Genomic DNA, 23190 nt, shown 5'->3' with positions numbered 1-23190 from the left:
AAGTATATCAACTCGAAAAGAGTATAGTCAACGCAGAAAGGCTGGTAAGAAACCACGAGCAAGGGATATGGAATGTCATAAAAAAAACCAAACTTAAGAGTCATTGGGATAGAGGAAGGTATAGAGAGGTCCAAACCAAAGGAATGAGCAATCTGTTGAATGAAATAATTTTAGAAAACTTTCCAGACATGAAAGATGGAATGGATTGCCAAACCCTGGAAGCCTACAGGACTCCAAACATACAAAACCGTAATAGACCAACTCCAAGACACATTATACCAAACATACAGAACAAGGAGAGAATATTAAAAGCTACAAGAGAAAGGAGGCAGATTACTTTCAGGGGTAAACCAATTAGGTTAACGGCTGATTTTTCATCACAGATGTTGAAAGCGAGAAGATCCTGGAACAACGTATTTCAAACACTGAAAGATAATGGATTTCAATCAAGAATATTGTATCCAGCAAAATTAAGCTTCAGGTTTGACAATGAAATTAAAATATTTCACGATAAACAAAAGTTAAAAGAATTCGAAGCCAGAAAACCAGCACTGCAAAGCATTTTGAGCAAAACACTACAAGAAGAGGAAATGAAAAACAGCATCCAAAACCAACAGTGGGAGGTAACTCAGTAAAGGGGGGGAAAATAATCAAAGAGGAAAAACAAGCCAAATTAAAATAAATAAACAAACAAACAAACAAACATGACTAGAAGTACAAACAAAAAATATCAATAGTAACCCTAAATGTTAATGGCTTAAACTCACCAATTAAGCGACATAGGCTAGTAACTTGGATTAAAAAAAACAGATCCAACAATATGCTGCCTTCACAAGACTCATATGATAGGAAAAGACATACACAGGCTGAAGGTGAAGGGTTGGGAAAAATCATACCACTCACATGGTCCACGGAAGCAAGCAGAAGTGGTCATACTCCTTTCAAATAAAATCAACTTCAAACCTAAGTTAATCAAAAGGGATAAAGAAAGACACTATATACTGTTAAAAGGAATCATTCACCAACAAGACATAACAATTATCAATATGTATGCACAAAATAATGGTGCTGCAACGTTCATAAAACAAACTCTCCTCAAGTTCAAGAATCAAATAGACCACAACACAAAAATTATGGGTGACTTCAACACACCTCTCTCACCATTGGACAGATCCTCCAAACAAAAGTTGAATAAAAAAACTATAGAACTCAATAACATAATCAATAACCTAGACTTAACTGACATATATAGAATATATCAACCATCATCAAGTGGATATTCATTTTATCAAAGCAGCTAGAAACCGTCTATTTTAATTGGTCTCTCACTTATCTATAACACTGAAAAGCACAAGGAAAGATGATCTTATTCATGCCTCTGTCATAAATCAACTTGATGCCTAATCCATGCTTCTCTGGAAAATGAAGTTCTCTAAGATCCCTCGGTTGCCCATTCCCATTCCTCATCATTCAATACTGAGAAATTCTTCCCTAAATAAGGGACATGTTTCCCTTATAGCAGTGAAGGAGAAAAAACCTTTGAGTGAATGCAGAAATTAAATAAGGCTCCGGCTTTTCCTGTTTAGATAAAACCCTTTAGTCTTTTTTTATATGATAAATATTTTTTTAATTTAAAATGTTTTTGTCATTGTTACTAGAATTCAATTTTCTTTTCAGAAATGATATCCCAAACTGAATACATACTTAAATAAATGTATAATATTCTCCTTATAAAAAAAGAATAAAGGGCCCCTTAAGAAGTAGAAACCTTTGGAGCCAGACATGTTCTAAGATTCACTTTTTTTTTTTATCAAATTAAAGTAGCTATTGAAAGCATTCCAACAAAGAAAAGCCCAGGACAGGATAGATTCTCAGCTGAATTCTACCAGACATTTGTGGGGGTTTTTCTAATATAACCTATTATTTGAAACAGCTGTCCCAATGATATCTTTTTCCCCTATTAAAATGCATTTTTCAAAGAAGATTAAAGTATATCACACTAATACTAATCTATGCAACAGTCTTTTAGGTGTAACTAAGAATTTTCAAGCTAAAAAAAAATGAGGGAAAGAACACTGAGACATGAGATGAACATGGTTTAGAATTTTGGCTCTAGTGAGGAGTTAATTTAATTTTGGGAGTAGGAGGTATGTTTGATTGACTTTTCTAAAATAAAATTATATATTGTTAGTGTTCTCTTAGTATTTCTAGTTATAATTTTTTAAAAAAATGTTTTGTGGTGTTGTTGATGGAAAGTAAATCCTCATCACATTCTAACCAAGCATTCTAACCCAGTTATGGAAAAAAATATCTGCTATAAATGTAATAAGCATGGTCTAAAGTTCATTCTCTCAGCTTTTAAAAATTATTTGAAAAAGAAAATCTTCAAAGAGTTATAACCTAGGAATAGTCACTAAGGAAGTCTTATAGATAATATTTCTTAAAGAGGGTAAGAAAACCCAAATCAATAAAAGAATCATTAAAAGAGATATTCAATTATTAGAGTTCTAAAATGATGTTTTTAAAGTAATTATCAGCAGTAGTGTATATTAATTGTAGCAAATAATGAGTTTCACTGTGAGATTTCCATATATGCATATAACATGCTTTGATCACATCTTCCCTATTATCTCCTGTAACCCCTTCACCCTAACCCTGGTCTTCTTCCTCTTTCCTGATAGTTCCCCTATTAATTTCACATTGTCATCCCCTCTTCCCAGATTCCACATGAGAAAACATCAACACTTGTCTTTCTGAGTCTGACTGACTTCCTTGAATATGATGGTCTCTAGTTCCATCCTGGAGATGACATAATTTTCTGCAAATGACAAATCTTTCTTTTTGGGTGAATACTATTATTCCATTGTGTATCACATTTTCTATATCCATTCATCCACCAATGAGCATCTAGGCTGATTCCATAACTTACAGTGTTGCGATAAACATGGATACACAGGTTATCTCTTTTATATGCCCATTTTGATTCCTTCAGGTAAATAACCAGGAGTGGTAAATGTATTTTCTCATTCATGAAAATTAAATCTATATTAAATACTAAACTTGAAAACTACTGTGTAATCAGATGTATATTAAGATTTAATTTAACTAGTATGTCAATATTTACGGTTACCCTTAAGGAAATGTTTTTGCCTTCTATTAATAGAGTTTGCAAAGTTGGGATTTGTTCTGAGTCTTAAGACAATTTTAAAGGTTACAGGAACATATCACAATACACAGAGCATATCTGCTAAATGTTCTCTTCTCCATCTACCCCAAAATCTTAATTTTTTCCTAACCTCATTTAGAAGAATAATACGTTTGTTGTTTTAAGTTTTAAAAATTACTCATAAGAATATAGAGAAAGGTAATTCCCTAAAATCTACTCTCCCCACAAAGATAACTTGAACAATCTAATTTCAATTTTTCTAGGGTTTTAACATAACTTTAAACAGAATATAACAAGAGTTTTGTAAAAAGTTACTTTCATAGCATATCAGCATTGTAGGAACACTGCCACATGAAAAATTTTACTTTGCCTTTAAAAATCCTAAGGCATGAACCTGTAATCCCAACACTCAGGAAGATGAGGTAGAAGAATCATCTGAGCTCAGGAATTCAAGACCAGCCTGGGCAATATGGTGAGCCCCTCTTTCAAAACTATGGGCTGGAATTGTGGCTCAGTGGTATACTGACTGCCTAGCACGAGTGAGGCACTGATTTTGAGTCTCAGCACCACATATAAATAAACAAAGCCCACTGACAATTAAAAAAAAATTAAAAAAAAATAGATGTCCACATAGAACTGCATTATGTATATATGCCATAATTTACACAGCCAAATCTATAGAGGTTCACATCCAAGTTTTCAATATTATAAACAGTGTTACAATGCTGTTACATTTTTACCCATTTGATCTCATTAGAATAAATTTCAAAAAGTATGATTATTAGATTAAAAGATATATATTTCTAGTTCTGAGATGTGCTGTCAGAAAAGGTGCAATTTATACTTATGGCTCCTTTCATGAAAATGTACAAAACGCTGGGTGTTACTAACTTCTGCAATCTGATAGATGAGAAATGATGCCATTGTTATTTTAATTATTAATTATTAGGGAAACTGAATTTCAATATATTTATTAGTCCCTTTTCTAATATTTATTTTTTAGGTGTAGATGAACACAACACAATGCCTTTATTTATTTATTTATTTATTTATTTTTAATGTGGTGCTGAGGATTGAACCCAGGTCCCACCTATTCTAGGTGAGCGCTCTACCACTGAGCTACAATCCCAGCCCATCCCTTTATTGCTTTATAATTTTTGCCCATTTTTTCCCCCTATTCGGCTGTTCTTTTAATTGATTTGCAACATTTTCTATATTAATGTGAAAATATAAAGAGACTACTCAAATTAACTTGTTAAAATTTCATGGCTTTTGTCATAAATTTTTAGGTTTCTTTCTTTCTTTTTTTTTTTTTTTTTGGTGGTGCTAGGGTTTGAACCCAGGGCCTTGTGTATGCAAGGCAAGTACTCTACCAACTGAGTTATATTCCCAGCCCAGTTTTTTTTTTTTTTTTTTTTTTTTTTTTTACATAGTCAATATTGTCAGTCTTCTCCTTTTCAACTTCTGGCTTTCACATTTCTTGCTGTAAACGTTTTTGTCAGAAAACAAATTTATATGTAAGGAGTTAGGACAATATTTGATAAAATTCTTTCAATTTGTGTTATAATCTCTAAATTAGACTACGAGGGTAAACACTTTAATCAGGACAGAAAGCTCAAATTAGAATTTATAGTACAATTATTATTGCTTAGGTAATTCAGTGTACCATTTCAAATATTTTTATTAAATCCTAAATATGACTATAACTCAATTACCTGTTTCTGGGAAATGATATGGATAGTTTTCCTAAATACCTGAAGGATGCTTTGAGTAGCCACAGAAATGCACAGTGTTCAGTCTGTCCTCCACTTCAACTTCCTGAGTCCTCTGAGCCCTTTGTCCTGTTATTTATACAACAGGTATTTCTCTTCAGTCATCAATAGGCCTGACCTCTAGAGTACTACCTAAACCATTTCTAAACTGCCTTTCCTAAGCTTTTGTTAATGCCTTTCTGTTTTTGACTACAAACTAGAAAACACATAAGGACTGACAAGGGTCAGATGAAAAAACATTATGCCAAAATAAGGAAATCTCTATCCTCAAGTAGTGGTAAAGTAAAAGCTTTGTCATCACTATACCTCAGAAATTCAAGTATACTTATTTCTTTATTTTATTACTATTAATTTTTTTGGTACCAGAGATTGAACCAGGGGCATTTAAACCACTGAGGCACATCCCCTGCCCTTATTATTGTAAGACAGAGCTTTGCTCAATTGCTGAAGCTGGCCTCAAATTTGCAATCTTCCTGTCTCAGCCTCCCTAGTTGCTGGGATTATAGGTGTGTGCCACTGTGCATGGCAGGATTCATGTTATTTTAACCTGATAGTTTTAAAAGTTTACTTACTCATAACTTTGCAGATGTTCATGTAAGCTGAGGTTGCCAGAAGCTTAACAGATAAGTGAATGGTATTAAAGGTTGTAGAGCTTCACACTACTAAAAGATGGACAACACTGCAGATGAGAGCTTGCCTATGCCACAAACTCTTAAATGCTAATGAGGTTTTCAAATAATAATAAATTTTAAACACAAATGACAAACAGAAAAAGTACACTGAAATAATCTCTCAAATAACAGCCTTGTATTTTTCACATTTTTAAAAATATGTCAAATTTTAACTCAAGTAGTAGCCAAAAATGTTTTATTTGGCTCCATTCTTAATGTAAACACAAATAGTTTACAGTTAAGCAATTTCAAGATAAAATTAAAAGACTATTAAATTTCCATGGAAAAATATCACTTTTAAAAAAAATATTTTTAGTTGTAGATGGACACAATATCTTTATTTTTATTTTTATGTGGTGTGCTGAGGATGGAACCCAATGCCTCACATGTGCAAAACAGAAGCTCTACCACTGAGCTACAGACCCAGTCCCAAAATGTCATTCTTATATAGTCAATTATTAACTTTCCTGGGGGGGGGGAAAAAAAACTGAAGCAATATGAACAATTCCCTGAACTGCAAATACACATAAAATTTGGAATACACATATTTTTTTCTAATAGATATGCTTCAAAAATTCTGTTATGTTTATCCATTACCTTCTAAACTCACCTTATCACTTTCCTTTTACCTTGCTCCACTTTAAACAATCTTCTCCCTGCTGTTCTTTTTTAAAACATGCCATGCATTTTCTCACCTCAGAGCTTTAGTAATTGCTACCCTTCCAACTGAAAAAGCCTTCGACCAAATAGCCAAACAGCTCATTCCTCTCCTCCTTCATGCCCAGTCACCGTTATCAGCAGTATTCCATGACAGAACCATTAAAAAAAAAAAAAACCCACAAGCCCTTAGCTCAGTGGTAGAGCACCTATCAAGTGTGAGGCCCTGAGTTCCATCACCAGCTGGCAAAAACGCACTTTACACTGTCCTGCACCAGGAATATCTGAAACATCTGTTTATTTTTGCAATGTATATATTTTAAACTTGCATAATCCCTTCTGTGTGTTTGATTTGATAAATTAACCACTCAACTTCCAAAGAGTGGCATCTTTGTTGATTTTTTAAAATTATTTTAGTTGTAGATGAACACAATACCTTTATTTTATTTATTTTTATATGGTGCTAAGGATCAAACCCCAGTGCCTTGCACATGTGAGGAAAGTACTGTACTACTGAGCCACAACCCTGGCCCCTCTTTGTTGATTTTTTTTTACCTTTGTTTTACTTATTTATTTATTTTATGTGGCGCTGAGGATCGAACCCAGGTCCTTGGGCGCGCTAGGCGAGCACTCTACCGCTAAGCTACAACCCCAGCCCCCCTTTGCTGATTCTTAAGGAACCAAATGTCATTCTCTTGTGCTATGTAAAGATGTGACTCTCAGAGTATAGTTCTCCATGTATTCCCGATTACATTTTCTCTTAAGAGAAATATGGATTTAATCAGTTGGTAACAAACCTCTGAAAACCTAAGACAAACAAGCTATTATTTTTTTCTAGCTCACATGACTTCAGTTATTCTCAACTTCTAAGTTTACTTAATCTTCTTTAAAATCACAGAAAAAAACTGTTTTCACAATTCAGTACTTTTTATTATGTTCATGGAGCCTCATAACCAATTTTAGAACACTTATCACCTCCAAAAAGGTCCATAACCATTAGCAGTTACTCCCAACTTCCCCTTAATTCCCTAACTGTAGAAAAACTACTAATCAAATTTCTACCTCTATATATTTTGAACACTGGTATAAATGGAATTATATTACACATGGTCTTTCGTGACTACCTTCTTTCACTTAAATATAATGTTTAAGGTTCATCCAAAATGGAACATGTACGAGCATTTCATTTCTATTTTATCTGTTGTATAATATTCCAGTGTATGGATATACCACATTTATTTTTATTCATTCATCCATGCATTGATAGATTATATTTGAATTGTTTCCACTTTTGTCATTATGAATAATGCTGTTATAAACATTTTGTACAAACTGTATGGACATGTTTCATGTCTTCTGAGTATATAACTAGGAGTGAAACTAAAATGTATCTTTGATTATTTTCTTTTTTTGACCATTCTGACCATTCAATCATTTATTCCATCATTCTTACTATTCATATGGAGACTGAGGAAGAAATTTTAGCCACTTTCACAGTGTTATACAGATCCAAAATTTTAGGTGTGGGATAAAATGATTGAGTAAAATTCCTGAGTCAACCCATAGCCCTGTTATTCAGTGTGATGTCACCATGTACCCACAGAACTCTGGACACATATGAAAGATTAACTGAAGAACACTTGATGTGGTTCCTACTGCCCAGCAGCTGAATATCTCTCAGGACTTGACTGAATAACCTGTATTTTATGTAAAAGATGCCCCAGCACTATTGAAATGGTGGGACTATTTTCTCTAACACACACATCTGGGAACAAAATGAAAACATGTGGCATTTCTTACTACAAATAATTGAGAAGGAGGCCCTACAAGGTGTCTATGTACTTTTCTGGAAGAGATTATGAATGTAAAAACATCAAAAAAGGAATTGCTGGAGAAAATAGAAGGTGAAAAAAAAATAACATCCGAAACTATAATATTACTAATACCCAATAATTAAAGTTTGACAAACAAGGCCAATCTTATATAAGGATTTTTTTTTTTTTTATCTAAGCTAGGAAATCTTCAGTATACTAATTAAATCTCTCAAGCCAAGATTAGATAGTGACAAATAATAAACCAATAACTAACACTCCTATAGTGCTTCATATGGGTCACGCACATATTGGCATGCACGCTCCAATAACAGTAGCAGCAAAGTACCATCCAATCTCCTTTTACTCATGATTTAAACTGAGGAAGAAGTAATTACATAAGAATGACATGTTCACCCAGCTAGAAAGTGGTGGGACATGAGTTGAACAAAGGCCATGTGGGTGCAGGATACATACTATGAAATCCCTCACAAATCTGCACTTCCATAAAAAAACTGTGAAAATGGGTATGTTGGGGTTATTTTGCTGAAAGATTTCTATTTTCACTGTCCAACTTTCATAGACAGTCTTTGATGAACAATTTCTATGTAAGTAGCACTATTTCAGATACTGCAGTTTCAAAGCCAAATCTACCCTTAAGAAATCAGACAAAGCTTGGTAGGAATTCAGCAATATAATTTATGTACAGAGGTGTACTGGTGAATATGTTGATAATTAAGCAGAAGTCCTTTCTACCTCCTACCTGTCCCCACAAAATGGAATGAGAATGTGGAAGTATCTGAAGCTATTTCCTAGAAGATTCCTGTTTACAATGGTCCAAAATTGACATCAACAGGCTTGGTAAACAATTTTAATCTAACCATCATGCCTGGCATACTGAAGATCTAAAGACAAATACGACGGCACCCTTAGGAAATCTGTAGTTCCAGGTACTTGGGAGTCTGAGACCAGAGGGTCACAATATTGAGGTCCATGTGGAAAACTCAGTTAGACTGTATCATATGTGGGAAGCTGAGCCAGGAGCCAGCTTCTTGGGAATCACTGCCTTTTTGTTTACTTTCTGTTCTTTCTTTTCCTTTTTCCAGCATAAACTATACAAGGGTGGATTTGGGGGTTTTTTCACTGTTTTATCTCCAGAGCCAGAACTTTGTGTGGTGCATATAGTAAGTGCACAATATACTTTGCTGAATGCATGATTAGTAAAATTTTTTTCCTTTCTCCGAACACACTAATTAGCAGAGATAAAGGAATATTTTATATTCAGGATGGTAAAAGGATCATTAATTTTGCTGTGGAAAATTTAGAAATTGTCTATATAGATAATTCAGACTTGATCAAATTCATAAGCAAGCTTTAATTTTTGTATTGCATGAGATCTTAAAATCTGATTTAACTATTTTTGAATTTCCTTTTATAGCTGTTCCAATTTTTTCCAGTCTCCTGCTCATTTACCTCGCTCAGCAGATAACTTCATTTCCTACTTCACTGATAAGACTGAAGTCAAGCCCAGCGCAGAGGCGCATGCCTGTAATCCCAGTGGCTTGAGAGACAGAGGCCCTAAGCAACGACTGAAGTCAAACAAGTATTCTTTCTACCTCAATATCTTCGAATATTGTTAAAGTCTTCTCCTTCCTTTTACCAACTATTTCTTAAAAGTAATATATATATTCTGGTATTCACTTCTCAATATCCTACATCTTAATCCCTTTTAAATGAAGCTGGAGATGTTAATTTGCAAACCTTTCCCTAATGAAACTTTCCAAACTGAATGTTTCTCCCCAGTTTTTCCTTCTTTGAAGTCTTCATGACATTAAGAATTATCACTTTTCTTGAAACAGTTACTTCCCTCAGGACATCATATGTTATGGTTTTCCCATTTATGACTCCTTTTCCTTTCATTCCAAAACACAGGCTGCCCCAATGCTCTGTTCTTGGTGTGGTCTTTTCTATTTCTCTCTACTCTTTCCTGAGAATCAACATCATTGGTATTAGTAACACAAGAATAAATACTGAAGCCACGGGTTAGTTCAGTGATAGAATGCTTGCCACAACCTTGTGTTTGATCCCCTGCATTGAAAAAAATAAAAATTAAAAAAAAATTAGTTGAAAATAATACAATTCCAGCTTCATCTCTTCTCCCAATCTCCAATCTTAAATCTTAAATTTCCAGTGGGATATTAATCTCTGATGAATTACCAAAAGCTCAAATTCAGCATACCAAAAGTTTAAAGGATAATTTTTTAAAGCACCTGATACACACTAGGCTTTCTATGAATGTGTGAAAGATAAAGGTAGAAAAGGAAACTCAATCAGTTCTCCCTATATAAACATCTCGTTTTTGCTGAAGACACCCTGGGCAATCAGAGTCAAAACTCTCTCCTCTACAACAACCTGGTTCACCAATCCCAATGCAAACAACTTAGATCAAGAATTCATTAATCATTTCAATATTACAATAAATAAATAAATAAAACAAAACAAAACAAACTTGGTCTCTGCTCCCACACTAATTCATCTAGTATACCACCATCAAATTAGTTCTCCTAAAATAACTGATCATAAAAATTTGACTTTGTGTCATAAGTAAGAATTATTCTGTGAAAGGCTCTTCAAAAATTTAATCAAAACTATGTCTCTTAGGTGGGTGCAGTCCTAGTTACATCAGAGGCTTAGAAAGGAGGATTGCTTGCCAAGGAGTTCTGAGCCAATGTGGGCAACCACCCTCTCAAAAGATCCTACAAACAAAACAAACAAGGCGGGCATGGTGGCACATGCTTGTAATCCCATGGCTTAGGAGGCTGAGGCAGGAGAAATTCAAAGCCAGCCTCAGCAACTTAGCAAGGCCCTAAGAAACTCAGTGAAACCCTGTTACAAAAATAAAAATAAAAAAGGGCTGGGGGATAGGGCTCAGTGGTTAAGTGCTCCTGGGTTCAATCCCCAGTACCTAAAAAACAAACAAACAAAAACCACCACTCTTTCTGCTCTCAAATAAGGGTTTTGTTTTGTTTTAAATATTTATATTTTAGTTTTTTAGGTGCACATAATATCTTTATTTTATTTTTATGTGGTGCTGAGGATCGAACCCAGTGCCCCATGCATGCCAGGTGGGCGCGCTACCACGTGAGCCACATCCCCAGCCCGAGAGTTTTTTTTATTCATCTAAATATTTTCTAAATGCCTATTATATGCTATGCAAAAGGGGGCATAAACAGGATAGGCCTAATTTTTGTTTTAAAAAGTGTTTAAAATCTAGTGGGGCAAATCAATAAATAGGTGATTACAAGGTAGAGGAAGTGTAGATCGGTACAGATGAAGAACTCTAGAGCCAAACTGCCTGGTTTGGATCTGGCTCAGCCATTTCTAAATTATATGATCTTGGGAAAATATTTCAGTTTCTTTGTGGCAGATAATAAAAATGCCCACTTTATAGGGATTTTGAGAAAGTGACATACCTAAGATCGATAATAATAAATTTGAACTTTTCCCCTTTCTTGGTGAAGGAATGCCAAAACAATGTTCCAAACAGAAGAGGAATCTATGTGAGGACCCGAGGACAGAACAAAACCTGGTTCACTAAGGAAATAAAAGAATTCCATATAGAGTGCAGTATGCAGGGAATAGAGCAGTACTAAGATATGAGTTATGTGTTTCATGAGAAGGATTCTAGAGAGAGTTTGTTTTGTTTTTTAAAAATTAATACTATTTCTTGAATTAAGTAGCAATCTTTTTGTTATTGAAAAATTAATAATGCTGGGGGCATAAGTTAGTGGTAGCCTGACTGACCAGCATGCATGAGGCACTGGAATTTATCTTCAACATGGCCACAAGAAAAAAAGAATTAATAAGCCCATAGACATAAAGAACACATGCAAAATATAGCAGAGATCTTGGTTCAGTCCCTCAAAATCTAAAATCTGAACGGCATTAAGACATTTGCATAATTTTGTAAAGTTGATGGACAAAAAGGAAATGTTTGGGTACCTGTGTTCCATTTGCCATATCAAATATTTTTACGCAGATTACCTTATTTAGTCAAATGAGAGACCTAATAGAGAGTAATACTACTCCCTTTACAAATGTGGAAACTAAGGCACATAGAGTAGCATTAACTGTGCCTTAGTAAAGTAAAAAGCCAACAAATAAGAAGATGTTTATAACCGTATGTAACAAATCTTTTCATAATCATCCAAAATATATAACAAATTTCTAAATGTATATTCTAATTCCCTTTTTCCTTGTTTTAAAGTTTATTGTTTTAAAAATTACTATGAAATTTATTTGATTAAACATGATGAAGTACACTAAGTCTGTAAATGTTAACTCCTTTCCCATCCTTCCACTCTTGTCAGACATTATTGCTGAAGCATGTGACAGAACTATGACTATAATTAGGCTATAATGAGACTTCTCTATCATTAGCTATTATTAACATTTGCTACAAACTTATCTAGTTATGCCACAAAGCTCTTTGCCTACAAGAAAATTCTCATGTCTAGTCTCAAGCAAGCAAAAAGTATTTTGGGAAGGTTTAAGACAAGAATAATTAGGTCTTATGAAGCATATTATAGAATCCTTCTCTAAAGAATAATTCACAAGGAATGCTAGTTAAAACAGACCTAAATATGGTTCAAAACCTGGGAGAAAAAGACACACTATCCAATGTATACATGAATCAAAACATCACATTGCACCTCATAAATATGTATATTATATCAATCAAAAATTTTATCTAGGGCTGGGGTTATAGTTCAGTGGTACAGTGTGTGCCTAGCATGTGTGAGGCACTGGGTTCAATCTTCAACACCACATAAAAACAAAATAAATAAAAGTATTGTGTCCATCTACAGCTAAAGAAAAATTATTTGCAACTTTTAAGATGACACATTATACATAGAATGCAAGAATTTGCCTAACTGGGTGCAGAGGCTCACACCTGTAATTCAGTAGCTCAGGAAGCTGAGGCCTGAGATCATAAGTTCAAAAACAGCCTCAGCACTTCAGTGAGGCCCTAAGTCTAAATAAATTTAAGTACAAAATAAGGGCTGGGAATGTGGCTCCATGATTAAGTGCCCCTGGGTTCAATACTGGTATCCGCCCCCCCCCCAAAAAAAAGTCCTTAGAGAAAGAGAGGAAAATAGCACAATAATAGCACAATTCATTACCACTCCTTCCATAAGGGACAGTGGCCAGAGGCAGCTCAAACTTTTTTATCTAAGAGGAACTGTCTGGACAAAAATAAAGGGCAAGCAAAGAACAATGCATGTTTTAATTGATTTCTCCATTTCCACTTTAAAGACAATAACATACCTCATGCTCATTTTAAAATTCCTTACACAGTACTCTTTCATGTTATTATTTCAACCTAACAATGAACTTACTGAATACCTATTATGCCAGACACTGTAGTACATGCTATAGTTCAAAGAATACAGAGTCACTTGGAAGGATCAGACATACAAGCAAGTGACTATAATAGATTACAATATGGCCTATAAGACAGGTCCAAAGTACCAACAGACTGAAAACACAATTGGTAAAGGAATCACAATTAAATTTTGAAGAACAAAAGACACTATAACTTCCAGAAGATTTAATGACAAACAATTCCAAAGAGCTGGCATGAATGGGGGCACTGGGGGGGCTGGGGGTGTGGCTCAACGGTAGTGTGATCGCCTAGTATGTGCAAGGCCCTGGGTTCGATTCTCAGCACCACATAAAAATAAGTAAACACAATACACTTATTGTATATTGTGTCCAACTACAACTAATATATATATATATATATATATATATATATATATATATATATTTAAAAAAGAACTGGCATAAACAATAAGAAATTTATCTGTCATGAGAAGTCTCGAGGTAGGGAAGACTCCAGACTCAATAGTATGTGACTGAATAACGTTATCAAAGAACGAGATTCCTTCTACCTCTCTGCCATCATCAAGGAATGTCTGATTCCCTGTTTTCACAGCTCTCTGGAGCAAAAGGGGCCCCAAGCTGCCTTGTTCTTAAACAAGAAGGGAAACAAGTCTTCCCCCAAGAAATGGTGATTTTTTTCCCTTCAAATTATTATGACAAATAACAGTTTACAGGGAAATGCTATGAACTGATTTAATTGGCTTGGACTAGTCAAAATCAATCCCTGGAGTTGGTAATGAATCACCTTCTCCAAACCTCCTATGTGTGTGACCAAAAGCAGATTTCTATTAGGAAAACAGATACTAGACAGACAGTAATAGAGTTGATGACAAAGAACAAAGCAAACTCCAAGCACTGGGATAAACATGAAAACCACAACACAGGGAAAAAGAAAGAGTTTGGTATGGCTCAAGTGATGGGAAAGCTAGGGTTGGACACCGTTTATAAACTTTTGAGTTTGGACTTTATCCCACACAACAGGAAGTTAACATGTTTTTTTTTTTTAATGGGGGGGAGGGAGAGAGAGAATTTTTTTTAAAATATTTATTTTTCAGTTTTCGGTGGATACAACATCTTTATTTTATTTTTATGTGGTGCTGAGGATCGAACCCAGCGCCCTGTGCATGCCAGGCAAGCGTGTTACTGCTTGAGCCACATCCCCAGCCCTAAAGATAACAAGTTTTTAAAGTAGAGAAGTAACATGCTCTAACTGGGCTCTAGTAGCAATACAAAGAACATTCAGAGAGGGAGAGTAGGAGAACAAGTGGCAAAGACTCAGTTCAATAAATAGTCCAGACTAATAAGGTTAGGGTAGTGGAGAAGAAAAGGATGGAACAAAACAAAAACAAACAAACAAACAACAAAAAAAACCAAGGTAGAAAATCTAAGACAGACCTTTCTATACCTATTTGTTTTTTAACAGGTGAAATTAGGCTTCAGATAGCTTAAAGTGATTTGCTTAAGCTCCTAAAACCATAAAAGTAGTAGAATCTGCATGGAGGTCCAATTCCCAGGTCAGTATTCTATTACATCACAATTATAGCTAAAAAAATCCCAAGAATGATCAAGAAAGAAAATGGTTTTGAATCCTGCAGCTTAAAGGATTTCTCTATGTTAAAGTGATTCCTATTTATTCCACCCTTAACATAATATTTTCTGGGCACAGTGACACATGCCTGCAATCTCAGCAGCTCGGGAGGCTGAAGCAGGAGGATTGCAGGTTCAAAGCCAGTCTCAGCAAAAGTGAGGTGCTAAAGCTACTAGTGAGACCCTGTCTCTAAATAAAATACAAAATAGGGCTGGGGATGTGGCTCAGTGGCTGAAAGACCCTGAATTCAATCCCTAGTACCAAAAATCTCTAAAAAAACAAAACCAAACAAACCATAATCATGTGTTATTTTATGACATGGATTTAAAGATAATCTATAAAAGTTGGAGCATTATGTTTCTAAAGCTTCTATATAAATTGAGATAGTAAGAATATCTGATTCAGCTTGAAATGTCAAATTTATAGACTGAAATGTTTTAAAAATAAAAAAGAAAACTAAAACTACTAAAACTTGCATTGAATGTTTGTTTAATGCTTTGAAAATAAATTAAGTACTGAATGTGTTTCATTAAAAATCTGGAGTCAGAAAGCATTAGAAAAGTTTCTTCTAAATCATCTCCCTTTGAAATTTTGCATTCTGATAACTGACTGCTACTTGCAACAACTTAAGGAAAAACTCACTTTTAAGAAGGTATCTGTTTTTGGGGGGTACCACTTATAGCTCAGTGATAGAGTACTTGCCTGGCATGTCTGAGGCACTGGGTTCAATCCTTAGCACCACATAAAAATAAATAATAAATCAATCAATCTACAATTTAATTTTTTTTTAAAAAAAGATACCTGTTTTAGAAAAAGCCACTTTGTAAAGTGACTATTTTTATGTAGAATGGACAAGTTTGACTTTGTTTTATTACCACTGTACCAAGAGTGGGTTAATAGGGAAGATGGTTTAAAATAAAAATAAGCATTTTTTCCACTAACAAAACATAAACTATACACTTTTTAGCTTTCTGGTCTTCTGCTTTTCAACTCAATTAATAATATCTTTGTGAGTACCAATGTGCCATAGTACACTAGATGAATACTATTATAAGTAAAAGTGAACTAGAGTTATTCATGCATACATCTGTGTGACTTTTTGATTAATGTCAGGTAAGAAGATATCATTCTGCCAATGACACCAGAATTTTCTTATTCACCAAGCCAGAAGCTCTCTTTCAGCACTCACAATTGATTTTTTAAAACACTCAATGAGGGGCTGGGGATGTGGCTCAAGCCTGGCATGCATGCGACCCGGGTTCGATCTTCAGCACCACATACAAAGATGTTGTGTCCGCCGAAAACTAAAAAGTAAATTAAAAAAAAAAAAAAAAAAAAAAACACTCAAAGAAATCCAGAATGTAAGAAAAGTATCAACATAATAAATGCCATACATGGAAAAACTCATGCTAATATCATCCTCAATGGCAAAAAATGGAAAAACTTCCCTCTATCTGTAACAAGCCAAAGTGCCTATTTTCAACACTTCTAATCAACATAGTATTGCAAATCCAGGCTGAGCAACTGGGGAAGAAAAACATAAAAGGCATCTGAATTAGAAAGAAAGTAGTAAATTAATTCTGTTTATAGAACACAGATTTTATATGTAATATTTCACAAAAAAAAGTTAGAAATAATAAACAAATTCAGCAAAGCTGAAGAATACAAAAATCAACAGGAAAAAAAAAAGTTGCATTATTATACCCTGACAAGAACAATAAGAAAACAGTCCTATTTACAACAGCATTTAAAAAATAACAAAATAAGAAATAAACTTAATCAAGGAGATTAAAAACTCTTCTACTGAAAACCATAAAATGTTGCTGAAGGTATTTGTTCTAGCAGTACATGTCCTAAAATGAAAATGACGTAGAGGGTCAGTATGGCAGAAAGAAAAGGAAGAAAAGCAAGCTGGCAAAGTTAAAAACACATATAAAGCCAGGCACAGTAGTGAACACCTATAATTTCAGTGGCTCAGGAGGCTGAGGCCAGAGGATGGAGAGTTCAAAGCCAGCATCAGCAACAGCAAGGCACTAAGACAAGACCCTATCTCTAAATAAAATACAAAAAAGGGCTGGGGATGTGGCTCAATGGTCAAGTGCCCCTGAGTTCAATCCCAGATACCCCCCAAACAACCATACACACAAATAAATGGAAGGACATCCAGTGTTCCTTCACTGGAAGATTTAATATCATTTAAATGTTAAAACTACCCAGTGAAATCTACATATTTAATGCAATTCCTAACAAAATCCCAATAACTTTTTTTTATAATAAAAAAAACTATCCAATTATTCATACGTCATATCAAGGGATTCCCAAATAGCACAACAATCTTGAAAAAGAAGAGCAAAGTGGAGGTCTCACACTTTTATTGAAAAAAAAAAATTATATATATAACACCACAATAATTAAAAGTGTGGTTTTGGCATAAAGACAGACTTATAGATCAATGCAACAGAATAGAGATCCCAGAAATAAGCTCTTGCATTTATGGTCAAATGACTTTTGTTGTTGGGCTGAGGATATAGATCAGCTGGTAGAATGCTTGCCTTGCATGCACAAGACCCTGGGTTTGATCCCAAGCACCATTAAAAAAAAAAAAAAAAAGACTTTTGTTGTTATTCTTTCTTTTTTCTTCATTTGTTTTGTTTTGTTTAATGCTGGAGATTGAGCCAGGGCCTAGCACATGCTAGGCAAACGCTCTACTACTGAGCAACACCTCCAGCCTCTCAAATGATTTTTCAATAAGGATGCCAAGACCATTCAATTGGAAAAGACTTAAAAAATAAAAACGTATACTATGAAATTCTTAAAAGACAACAAAAGGAAAAACTTCATGACATGATATTGGATTTGGCAATGATTTCTTGGATATGATACCAAAAGCATAAGCAACAAAAGAAAAACTAGGAAGTAGAACTTCACCAAGATTAAAAACTTTTGCACATCAAAGGATGGTGAAAAGGCAACCCATAGATCGGAAGAAAATGTCTGCGAACCATATCTGATAATGGACTGATATTCAAAAAAAGACAAAGAATCCTATAACAAAACAATCTGATTTAAAAATGGGTAAAAAATTATTTTTCCAAAGGAGATACACAAAAAGGTAATAAATACAGGAAAAGATGCTCAACACACTAATCATTAGTGAAATGCAGATCAAAACCATAGTGAGATACTACTTCACACTCATTAGGATGGCGTATCAAAAAGGAAAAGAAAAAAAAAAAAAAAAAAACCCAAGAGTTGGCCAGGATATGGCTAGAATGGAACCCTTATGCACTGCTGGTGGGAATGATAAAATTTTCCTGGTATTATACCCAAAAGAAATGAAAACAGGGTCATTTGTTTGTTTTTTGTACTAGTGGACTGAAATCAGGGGCATTTAAACTGAGCCACATCCCCAGCCATTTTTCTATTTTATTTAGAGATAGGGTCTTGCTGAGTTACTTAGAGCCTCACTAAAATGCTGACGCTGGCTTTGAACTCATAATCCTCCTGCCACAGACTCCCAAACCACTGGGATTCCAGGCATGTGCCACTGAGCCAGGTCAAAACAGGGTCTTGAACAGATTTTTTAATATCCATGTTCATAATACACAGTCATAATACACAGCATAATACACAGTCAAAACTAGAAGCAATTCAAGTGTTCTCATCGGGCAAATAAATAAACAAAATGTAGTATATACACAAAATAGATATCATTCATCCTTAAAAGGGGAGGAGCTGGGTGTGGTGGTGCATACCTATAATCCCAGCGCTCAGGAGACTGAGGTAGAAGGATTGTGAGTTCAAAGCCAGCCTCAACAACTTAGCAAGACCATGTCTGTAAATAAAATATATAAAAGGGCTAAGGATGTAGCTCAGTGGTTAAGTGCTCCTGGGTTCAATTCCCAGTACCAAAAAGAAACAAGAAAGGAAATTTGGATACATGCCACAACATGGATGGAACTTGAAGATGTGATGTTAAGTTAAATAAGCCAGTCATAAATACTCATGATTTCATGATTCTACTTACATGTGATACCTAGAGTAGCTAAATTCACAGAGACAGAGGGTAGAATGGTGGCTGTCAGGGGGTAGGAGTAACAAAGTGTTTACCGAGTTCAGATTTCAGTTTAAGAAGACGGAAAGAATCCTGCAGACGGGGGCTGGGAGTATAATTCAGTGGTAGAGCGCATACTAAGCATGTGTGGGGCCCTGGGTTCAATTCCCAGCATACCCCCCGCCAAAAAAGGATTTTGTAGATGGATAGGAGTAATGGGTGCATAGTGATGTGAATGTATAAATGCATAGAACTATACAACATTCAGTGACTAAATGATTAAATTTTATGTTATATGTATTTTATCACAGTAAGTATTCACACATGTACACACATACTTGCTATACAATCCTTCCTACTTACTTTACTCTAGTTTAGGATCTTATCTACTCATAGGTAGGTAACTCAACAGCCAGCTATTGCCTTCCCCAGTTCATTCCATTCTCTCTTCATTCTAACTCAACCTATAGATCATTGATAAGTTCACTTTGCTGTTTATCACATTAATTTCTGGCCTCCAAACTTTCAAAAGTTCTCTATGCCTCGCGCAAGAGAATAAAAATCCAAATCTCAATTTAGCATTCAAACCTTTCTACAAGCAGATAACATTCCAACTGTCTAATGTCCTTATGGAAAACATTCTCCAAAGGAAATTCATCTTAGTTTCCCTCTATTCCCCTCCCAAAACTAATCTTCAATTTATAGTCCTGTTTTTCCCTATAAATTTTCATTGGTCAGTTCAAGTCTCAAGTGTTGCAGGAAGTTTTTTTTCTTTCTTCTTTTTTTTTTTTTAGTGTTGATGGACCTTTATTTTATTCACTTATTTATATGCAGTGCTGAGAATTGAATCCAGTGCCTCACAAACGTGAAGCAAGCACTCTGAACCACAACCCAGCCCCATCTTTTTTTTTTTTTTTTTTTTTTTAAATAATGGCACCAAGGATTGAACCCAAAGACACTTCACTGACTTCTGAGCCACATCCCCAGCTCTTTTTAATTTTTTATTTTGAGATAGGGTCTCAGTAAGTTGCTGAGGCTGGCTTTAAACTTGCAATCCTTCCAGGAAGTTCTTTATACTCCTAAAGGCTCACTCAATCTCCCTCTCCTCTGAATACCCACATTTTTTGTATAAGCAGAACTCACTAGGCTGTCTTCTAGATTTCCGTAGGTACATCTTATCTTTCCAACAAGAATCTGGGGGCAAAAATCTTTATATTGTACTCCTTTCCATCCCATAGTGCTAATGTAATGCAAAACACAAAGGAGACTTTCAAGAATCACCTGTATAATTTTGGATGTGTTTCAGCAACTAGAATATGAAATCAGAATCACTTGGTTTTATTGTAATTCTGAAGGTTTGCCTGTAACACACTATAAATAAAATTGCTGTGGTCCAAAAAGACAGAAAGTAGGCAGTATAATTTGGAAAACAACCACAGGTATTTTAAATCCTAAAATTAAGAGTCAGAGACAAAGAACTTGTTCAAATGCTGGTGTTGGGCACAGAACAATATACTAGTTAGGTTTTTGTGGACATAATAATGACCTGTAGGCTTCACTGAATTCATGCAAGAGGAGCCCTGCTACATTTGGATGAAATAGAATGTAGTCACAGGCCTATGAAAACTCCAAATTAAATGTCTCTCCATTTTTTTAAAAGTGTAGATGGACATAATTTCTCTATTTATTTATTTTTATGCCTCTTGTGTGCTAGGCAAGCCCTCTATCACTGAGCCACAACCCAAGCCCAAATGTCACTCCATTTTTAATAGATTCAGGTCAGGGAGGGGGTCTTCATCAGTTATTAAAGGTCATAATCAGAGACAGGAGCTCTCCTTTCTGCTTTCAACTTTATTGCATAAAGACCTAGGACTGGAATTGGTAGTGGTAGTGAAGAATTCAATGAAGACTGAGCTCAGCAGTGTAGAGTTCTCTAAAGGGCTAGGTCCTAGTTTTGAGCTTGCTCCTCACAGCAGTAAGACCCAAAGCAACTCACTTACCTCCCTGGGTCTAGAGTTCCAGTTTTAAAATGAGTCACACCAGATCTCTAAAGGTTTTTCTGTCTCCAAAAAAGTCTAATCGTAGCTGCTGTTAAATGTATGATTCTTATAAAGCGATTTCAATCTCTCTTCCACATTTCAGGAAGAAAACAATTTATTTCAGCAATACAAAAAATGTGGATGCTATTCAGAGACAAAAGATTCTGTTGAAAAAGCTAAGTGATTCTTAAAGAAAATAAAAGCCTCTTCCTCGTCACAGTTAGATGTTTTAGTAGAGGAAACAGTGCTGTGGTAAAGATAACAAACTGCTGTAAATGACTGAAGGCCTACTTCACAGTACTTATTATCTGTGCTGGTATGTGGAGGGGTGCTATTGTAGCTCAAAGCACAAACAACATTCCTCAGAGTTTCTCCAAAATCGGTGAGAAAGTTCTCGGGGTGGGGGCGGGGGGTGGCGGTAAGGTAGTAAACAGCCAGGAAAGGACCTGGCAATGAAAAAGGCACCCTTCAGCCGTTTCTGTATTCCCCTTCCTCCTCTTCATTACCAGACACACTGTATTGTTTCCCTACCTGTCAAAGCTCAGTCCCAGTTTCCCCCCCCCCCCATTAACAGCTGACCGGACCACCTAACTTCTCCCCCTGAGACTCGCCGGCCCAAGGCCTGCGGGCTCCCCACGCCCAGGCCCGCCGCCCTCACTCCCACCCCCGGAGATCGCAGCCCCGCTCCGCGTAAAGCGGCGCAGGGGGCTCGGGAGCGGTTTCCCCGTGTCCTGGGAGCGGAGGGTCCCGCCCCTCGGAGCCCAGAGCCTGAGCCCAAAGCCGACAGGGCCGCCGCCGCCGCCGCCGAGGCGACCTCGGGCCACCCTCCTGTCCCGAGCGCCACACCTCGAACCTCAGCCCCCGGGACGGCGGCGCGCTGCCCGGCCCGCCCCTCGGAGCGCACCGGGACCGGCCAGTCCGGCGCCGGCGCGCCGCGAACCCCAGACGGACGACTCCCTCTTCCCCGCCCCGCGCTCCACTGCCTCCCGCGGCGGCCCGGCCCAGCCGAGGGACCCTACGCCCAGGGACATCCCCTTCCTCGCCTGGACGCCCAGTGCTCCGCTGGAGAGCGCGTCGGCTCCACAGCCTCAGAGACCCAGGGACACTCACCACGGAGGCTCCTCCCGCTGCTGCTGCTGCTGGGACCGCTGCCGTCGCCTCCGCCGCCGCCGCCGCCCCCAGCACCGCCGTCCGCACCAGCGCCAGCACCCGCGGCCATCCTCCTCCTGCCGCCGCCGCCCTCTCCTCTCCTCTCCTGTCAGTGGCTCAGGCTCCGGGACTGCTCCAGGTTCCCCACGCCGCCATTTTGACTCCTCCAGGGAGCAGGAGGGGCTCGGCTCGGCGCGGCCCTGGGGCGCCTGCGCGGCGCTGCGGAGCCCACCCAGCCCCGCCCGCCCTCGCCGGCGGCGCGCCGGGTCACGTGATGCGGCGTCGGCGCCTGCGCCTGAGTCGGGGGCGAGGAGCACTGGGGAGGCGCGTTCTTGGGGCCTGGACCCGTGGGAGCCGAGTGCAAGCTCTTTATTCCTGCTCATTTCCTAGGTGTGGGGTGACAGATCGTTCTGTATTTGCAGCTTGTTGTAGCATCTCGCTTATTTCAGGGAACTGTGGCACATTATTAAATGTATCAGAATGAAATCATAATAACTGCGTCACTGGACGATCAGTTCTATCAGTTCACGTTCTGCTCGGCGGCCGACATCCTTGGAGTGATCGGGCATGATGCATCATTGTTTCAGGGAACTGCAATTCCGTGGAAAAGTACTCTGACAGACTTGGCTCTTCGGTGGCTGCTTCTTGGCAGTGTTTCTTAAGCATTTGCCTGCGTGATCCCTTTACAGGCACCACCTTGCTAATTTGTATAGTGGCTATAAAAAAAAAAAAGTCTTAGGGGTGAACTCCGTGGTAGAACGCGTACTTAGCATGCACAGGGCCCCGGGTCCCAGTCCCAGATCATAAAGGCACTGTGGTTTCCCTCTCAAGATCCCAC

At 37.0% G+C, this 23190-nt stretch overlaps 1 protein-coding gene across 1 annotated transcript in view; it reads right to left on the bottom strand.

Annotated features, from left to right (window-relative positions):
• Btbd7 (BTB domain containing 7) overlaps positions 1-22511 on the bottom strand; it is a 105174-nt gene extending 82663 nt beyond the window's left edge. Inside the window, exon 1 of the mRNA XM_076849725.2 lies at positions 22314-22511. The gene's annotated coding sequence lies outside the window, so the exon portion shown is untranslated. The remainder of the gene's footprint in view (positions 1-22313) is intronic.
• Positions 22512-23190: the final 679 nt, after the last annotated feature.

This window comes from Callospermophilus lateralis, chromosome 3 (assembly GCF_048772815.1).
Source record: "Callospermophilus lateralis isolate mCalLat2 chromosome 3, mCalLat2.hap1, whole genome shotgun sequence".
Classification (NCBI taxonomy): Eukaryota; Metazoa; Chordata; class Mammalia; order Rodentia; family Sciuridae; genus Callospermophilus; species Callospermophilus lateralis.
This window is presented reverse-complemented; position numbering and strand designations above follow the sequence as displayed.